The sequence below is a fragment of the Larus michahellis genome, chromosome 3 (genome assembly GCF_964199755.1).
Source record: "Larus michahellis chromosome 3, bLarMic1.1, whole genome shotgun sequence".
In the NCBI taxonomy this organism is placed as follows: Eukaryota; Metazoa; Chordata; class Aves; order Charadriiformes; family Laridae; genus Larus; species Larus michahellis.
The window spans coordinates 118,752,483-118,759,316 of NC_133898.1; the positions used below are offsets into that span (position 1 = coordinate 118,752,483).

At 46.2% G+C, this 6,834-nt stretch overlaps 1 protein-coding gene across 15 annotated transcripts in view; it reads right to left on the reverse strand.

The window, feature by feature from the left end:
• The window catches only part of CYRIA (CYFIP related Rac1 interactor A), a 62,152-nt gene extending 57,135 nt beyond the window's left edge, over positions 1-5,017 (reverse strand). For 11 of the 15 annotated variants that reach the window (XR_012586349.1, XM_074581899.1, XM_074581893.1 and 8 more), the window contains exon 1: positions 4,847-5,017. The gene's annotated coding sequence lies outside the window, so the exon portion shown is untranslated. The remainder of the gene's footprint in view (positions 1-4,846) is intronic. The other 4 variants (XM_074581900.1, XM_074581898.1, XM_074581888.1 and 1 more) reach the window with 1 other exon arrangement.
• Between the last annotated feature and the right edge of the window lie 1,817 nt (positions 5,018-6,834).

Below are 6,834 nucleotides of genomic sequence, written 5' to 3' on the forward strand. Positions count from 1 at the left end.
AGAGTATTCCTGCTGAAACTACGAAATGGAAAAATATTTACTGGATGAAGGAAGGCAACACCCATACAAACAAGATTTCCCTCACCTCAGCTGAATGCCTTGATCACAGGGCAGAAGTCACTCTCCCTCTGGTCTAATTAATTCTTTTTTTTTTTTTTTTTTTCCTCTGAAGTAACACAGTTGCAGGTGAAACGAAGGGCAGCTTTAAACTGAAAAGGGCCCAGAGAATCAAGCTTCACACTTCATGGGTAAGGGACAGAACTAATGCGCCACTGAATGTAAGGAGAAGAGGGAGAGATAAACATCATTGCAAACACTTCTTCCTCGAGTTTGAGAAAATAGCTTACACTTACTTATTTCTTAGCAAAACAAGCTTTTCAAATCCTGGGGGAACATTCCCATCGCAGGATGCCAAAGGCAGTTAGGCAGGAGAGAGATGCCACTCTCCAGAACAGTCACGGTGGTAACAGCTCTAGATGGCTGCAAAAATGAAGCTCTGTGCATCTGATTTTCTTCACAGTAAAAAGATACAGACAACGGTGTGCTTTCAGACGTGAGTTTTAAGACCATCAACCTTGGCTTTGAGGCATCTAATTCTAAAATAGGCCACTGAAATAATTCATGAATTCAGGCTGTACTACAACAAGCAAGAGGATTTCTCCCCCCCAAATCCCATAAATTATATATTAAAAAAGCTTCTAACAACTACTTAAATTAAACCTATAAGGGGCTATAGGAGAGTACAGAATGGCTGTTATCTAAAACATCACTGTAAGTCTACACATGCCCTTAAAAACACCAAAGCACCTCCACAGTGTTATTAAATTGTGCAAACTCCAATGCCCAGACATGCCTGTCACCCAGAGCTCAACATAACCAGGGGACCAAACTCAAGCTCCCAGTATGCTCCAGTATATTCTAGACATGACCAGTCCCACGCCATATGGATGCTCTTCAACAGGTCTGAGCATGATACCTTCATGAATGACATTTATTAACTTCAGAGTTCAACCAGACCAGACCATCGCTTGTGATAAGGCACAAGTTGCACTGCCGCTGGAACCTTCACGATGAACTCTTCATATTTTACAAACCTCACAAATTCCTTACACAGGTTTACTCAAAAATATGCCTTCAGACTTACGCAGTATCTTCACCTTCTGCACTGCCATTCATCCAAACCATGATGTTAAAACTCAACCTGTACATTGCCGCTACGAACAGCCCTACCCAAGTATTATCAGAGACAAGAGAAAAAAAAGGATAAAATGCCAAAAAAAGCGCCATAGAGCACTGGTTATGTAGTCTATTGATAAGTTCATAAATTAGACAACAGTATTTCAGCCATTACCATGTGAAATTAGCCATTCCTGAACTAAGGTAAAACTGACTGATATTTAACTTAATGTAAACATGAAGATGCCAACCATGAGATTATTTCTAAACATTTCAAATCCACAATAATAAATAAAATTCTTTCATGCTCCTGTGTGTCAGTGCTGCACCAGGTCATATCTGTCCTAAAAGGTATTTGTCCTGTATCTATTACTGTTATTTTTCCTGTAGAAGCAACTACTGCTACCAGTTTAAATGAAGAACTTGTATCAAGCAGTACATAAAGACAGAAAATAACAGAAGTTTTTCATTTTATTTGGTAGTGTGAATTGGAATTCTGTGAAAGCAGGAGAATGGTAAACTCAGTACTTCCCAAGAATTAGGACCTGTGCATCTTGCATCATTCACATCCCTCTCATCATCATTCACACATGAGTGCATAGCAGCTTCTATTACAATTTTAATTTAAACAACAAAATTCAAATTTATGGCTGCGTTTTTTGCAACTCTCAAGCTGCCCCATATATTACATATTTTAATTCATGCCTCTCAAACTGTTTTCTCTGATTTAATGTTACTGTTTTGCATTCCTAGATAACGTGAGTAGAAAGCACTGCTAAAAGAATGATTGATAATACTGAAACAGATCCAAATACACACTGAATTCAGTACGGAGGAAACACTAAGAGGTTTTGGCTCCTTCAAATCAACATATATTATTAGTATGCATATTCCCCTGTCCACTGATGTTATAGGTCACATTGACATGCTCAGTTCGTCTCCAGGGATTTAACAGGAGACCTAATGATGTCTGGATTGCATACAGGTTTTGAATATAGAATAATATTTTTCTGGTTTGTATCATATGTGAACTGAATGAACAAGTTCGTGTGCTACTGCATGCGTTATGCACCTAGTGGTAAAGGCTGCCAGTGATTCTACAAAACTCTTTTACAGTTTCTCCAAAAACTCTAATTAAAAGGGTATTTGGAAATACATATAAATATGATCAATTAAAGAGGTCTTATTTATAGTATCTATACACCTATAAAATACTATTTCTGTTAAAGTATGGGAATTGTTATTCATCTAAAAAAACATCTAGTATTTTTGACACACATTTTAAGCTCTCATTTTGTACAACACAGAAGATGTGGACATCTGCAACATACTGCACATGCAAATCCTCAATGTCTTTGTGAGACTACCATACTGCTGAGGACAAGATATTTCAGCCTGACAAAACAGTGTCAAAAAATGATGTCATGAAGACAAGCTAAGCACACTAACAATGAATTATCTTCCCAGCACTGTAAAATTCACTAATAGACTCACTATTATGGTGAAATGACATCTGCTGACAGTAACTATGCAGTAGTACCCAAGATGATCACCATTTTTCCCTTGTAAATTAACCAAGCATTTTTTATTCTAATTACTGGTGTACATTGTCTTTTCAATCACTTGTGGTTTGTTTATTTTCTGTTTTTAATAAAGAACAGAGGTTCACGGATAAAAAAAAGGAAGCATCACTGCAAAAACAGCACAGGAGGGTAGTGGAAAAACTATAGCACAGGATATAATAAAATATTGGTCAGGCATTAAGAAACCATATAAATAACCAGAGAACCTCTCCTATACGTACCATAGTTTCAAGTGAAGCCTTAAAGATCAGATAGACTATGCTACAGTGGTTCAAATTGAAGCTGAAGAATTTTTTTCTTGGTTGCTACTTAATGTTTTTCATTAATTTAAGTCAAACTCTTCACACTATTCCCATAATCTGTCATTTCATTTCATTTAAACACTTTTTAAAAGCCTGCCCTAGGAAAGCTAAATTCACGTGTAATGGGGCTTTATCACGAGTTTTTAATTCGGGCCTGGTGAGATGGGGGGTAGGGCTATTACAGGAGAGTAGAAAGGAGAATCAAATGCGAGAAATTACAAAGTTTATTCCTTAAAAAAAAAATAAAGTAGTACATTGTTGATGTCTAAGTCTTCCTTACATATTGTAAAAACATAAAAGTTAGCATAACAGAGAAAAGGGAAGTATCAGCTCGGTTCTTCCCCATGTAATATGAGTTGGGGTATTTTTGCAGAGCAGTGCTGAGCATGTGAAATTCTTTGCCCACAAAGAAACCTCATGTCACGACTGCATTTCATTCCCAATCTCCCCACCTAAGAGTTCACAGCCAAAGCCGTATTATGGTTTTTCTGACCTTGCAGACGGTAAGAACAGCAAAAGCAAAGCAAAAACATCCCTGTCCCCTTTAACTTACCCTTTCCCCTTTAACTTACCCTTTCCCCATACACACACAAACTGCCTTTAGGAGCTGGTAAATAAAACCAGAGCGCAAAAATTGTCTGAATGGCAACCAGAGACGACCAGGAACAGGCTGGAAACCAACCCACATCACCACCCTCGGCAAGTTATTAGCACCACCACCGAAAGCACGCCAGGTTAAGAGTCTTGCTGTGTTGCCAGTGAATTATGCAGCATTCGATTTTACACGGTGGCGTCATGTATTAGCAAGACCATAGCGTAACAAAACCCAGATAAATACAATTAAAGCGAACCGGTCTTGAAATTAAATTGGAGAAAAAAGTAATACTAGGAAGAATAGATGCGGGGGTGGGGGGGGGGTGGGGGGATGGTGGTATCTGTTCACTGTAACGCATCTCAACGCGGCGCAGGCAGAGAGATTCAAACAACGAGATGGATGTGGTATTACAGATCGCGTTTTTCACCTCACGCCGAGGTGCATCCCTCTGGAAACACCCCGCTTGGAGCACCCTGCATCCCGCAGCGGCTGGAACACAAAGTTTTGGCTATAACCAAAGTTGTGAGCTTTAATCCCCCCTCTCACCCCCGCCTCCACCCCCGTACTGACTCCACTAAGGCGCTACGACCTGTTGTCTGACTGACTCCCAGAGCGAAGCCAGGCTCTCCCGGGGGGGGGGGGGGGCGGGCAGGCGCAGACACCCGCCGAACCCCAGCTGCCCTCCCCCTCGGCGGCTCCGGTACCCACCGGCCGGCAACCAAACCCCGCAGACTTCCAGCCTGCAGGGCCTGCGCCCGGGGGCGGCGGCTCCCCCGGCTCCCCCACGGCTCCGCGGGGGCTCGCACCGCAGCCCACGCTTTTCCAAGCGCAGCCGGTAGCATAGGCGACGCGAGCCCTCCCGGCGCCCGCCGCCCCGCAGCTGGAAACGGCCTGGGGTCGGCAACAGTTGGCGCTGTCCCCCGGCGTGTGTCCCCCCGCCACCGCCAGCCCACCGCCGCGGCGGCGGTGCGAGGGGCAGGGGCAGCTGGGGGACAGGGCTCACCCTGCGCCGAGGAGCGGCCACAAAGGCGGCAGCGAGGGGCTCGGCAGACATAGCAGGGGAGCCCTCCGGGAGGAGAAAGCCCCGTCCCCGCCCGGCTGCCGGCGGGGTTGGTGCGGGAAGAAGCGTCTCAGCGCGCCCGCCCCCTGCGCAGCCCCCGGCCCCGCTGTGCATCCCTCGCCCCGGTTACCTGAGCCGCCCGTCGCCGCTCGCCGCTGCAGGGACCCTCGTCCATCCCCCGCGCCTCAGCGACAGCCGGCGGCGCAGCGCGGAGCGGCCCAACCCGGCCCAGCGCGACGCTCGCAGGCCCGCCCCGCGGTGGCTGCGTGCGGCTCCCGCCGGCGGCCGTCCCCGGGCGGGCGCGGCTCCCTCGGACCCGCCTCCCCTCCGCCGCGGGCTGAGGAGTGGGGCGGGGGGGGCCAGGGCCGCTCCCGGGGGCGGGAGGGGGTTGAGGGGACGGTAGCGGAGGGGGAAGGGGAGGCGCGGATGCGAGCAGGGGGGACGGGGAGGGGGGTGGCCCTCAGGCTGCCCCAGCCCGGCATGTGGGGGGTGCGGGGTGTCCGCTTTAGAAATAAGGGCAGGGAGAGGTGCCGCTGTCACCCCCGCCCGGGGACATCGGCCCTGACCCAAATCCCTCCCGTTTCGCAGAGATCCCATCCCTTCTCCTCCCAGCTGGGGGGCTCTATTTTTGGGTGGGGGACGGGACCGTGTGTAAATACTTGAGTGCAGCGGGACTGCAAGTACATATTTTTGCATTTCTGGCTTTGCAGAAGGCAGCACTTCCTCCAGACGTCAGACCCAGATCTGAGCCCATTCACAGCTCGTGAAAACGCTTTGTACTTCCTCTCGCTGTTTCTGAGGGTTAAATAAGGTTAAAATTTGCCATAGTGGCTGCGCGGCGCTTGGTTTCCCCCTTCCCCAAAGGCCAGTCTGTCAGTCATTTACAGGAAGAAAGAAAAAGAAAAAAGAAAAGAAAAGAAAAGAAAAGAAAAAAGAAAAGAAAAGAAAAGAAAAGAAAAGAAAAGAAAAGAAAAGAAAAGAAAAGAAAACGAGACTACACGTACCAATATTGGAAGTGCAGCATAGAAATATCTGGTTATTTGTTCCTAGCAGGATTTTGCTTGCCGAGCTCGTTTACCGTGCGAAGCCATGATGCTGACCACAGAGCCATTACAGCTCCGTGACACCGAACCCCAGAGTTCACAGCTGCGCTCCGACGCGTGGAAGAAAGGGCCTGCGCGTGCGGAGAGGTGTGATTCTCATGAGTAAGGCAAGTTTTGAAGCACCCTTGAAGCCCAGCGGTTTGGTAGACCTGCGGGAACATCGGGTCCGCCGCGGACTTGACCTTCTGGCCCGTCACTCCCCAGAGCAGCATCACTTACTTTAACTTCTTGCCTTTACCCAGGCTGTCTCCAGATGTCCTTGAAGCGTTCTTCTTTGCTCCAAAAATTCCAAATTTTCTAGTTAGAAAGTAATTCGAGTGACATACTTAGTCTATTAAAAGGCTGGGTGTCTGTTACTGTAGCACATATTTAATATAGCTACCCTTGCAGCACCCAGCTTAGCAGAACACTAAGCTGCTGGCTTGCAGTTTTGATCCGCAAGTCTCAAAGTACCTTTTAAAAGAAGTAAATAGCATTGCTCCACTTTCAAGCGTGAAGAACAGTCACGTGGAAAACTTGAACCAGGAGAGAGAACTGAACCCCAGATTCCCAGCTAGCAGCTTAATGTTCCCTTTTACTTATTTTTCTGGGGCATGCCTTCTGACTGCTGTATAATGGGCATGTCTTTAACTGGATGCTTTTACAAAAGAAGAAGCAGATGTCACTCATCATTTGGAAATATTCTGACTCTATTAGTGCATGTTATGAATGCTCTCAGATCGTCTGCACTGACTGCATCAGGAACTTATCCAGAAGAGTATTTCGATTCTGGATATGGATAGTATTTAGGAGTCAAAAAAGTCCAACTTTTAAATCCTGACCAAACAAAGGGACCACTATATATTGATGAAATGAACCGTAAAAATCTACATAGCTTTAGCGTCATGTACTGCCATAAGAGTGAAGTTGAACAGCCTGTAGGGAGAATGGCAGGCGAGTGATAGATTTCAGATTCTCAGCTTTGGACAATGACGTTAGAGACCAGGAAGTAATTGTTTAACCAGCTATTTGTGTA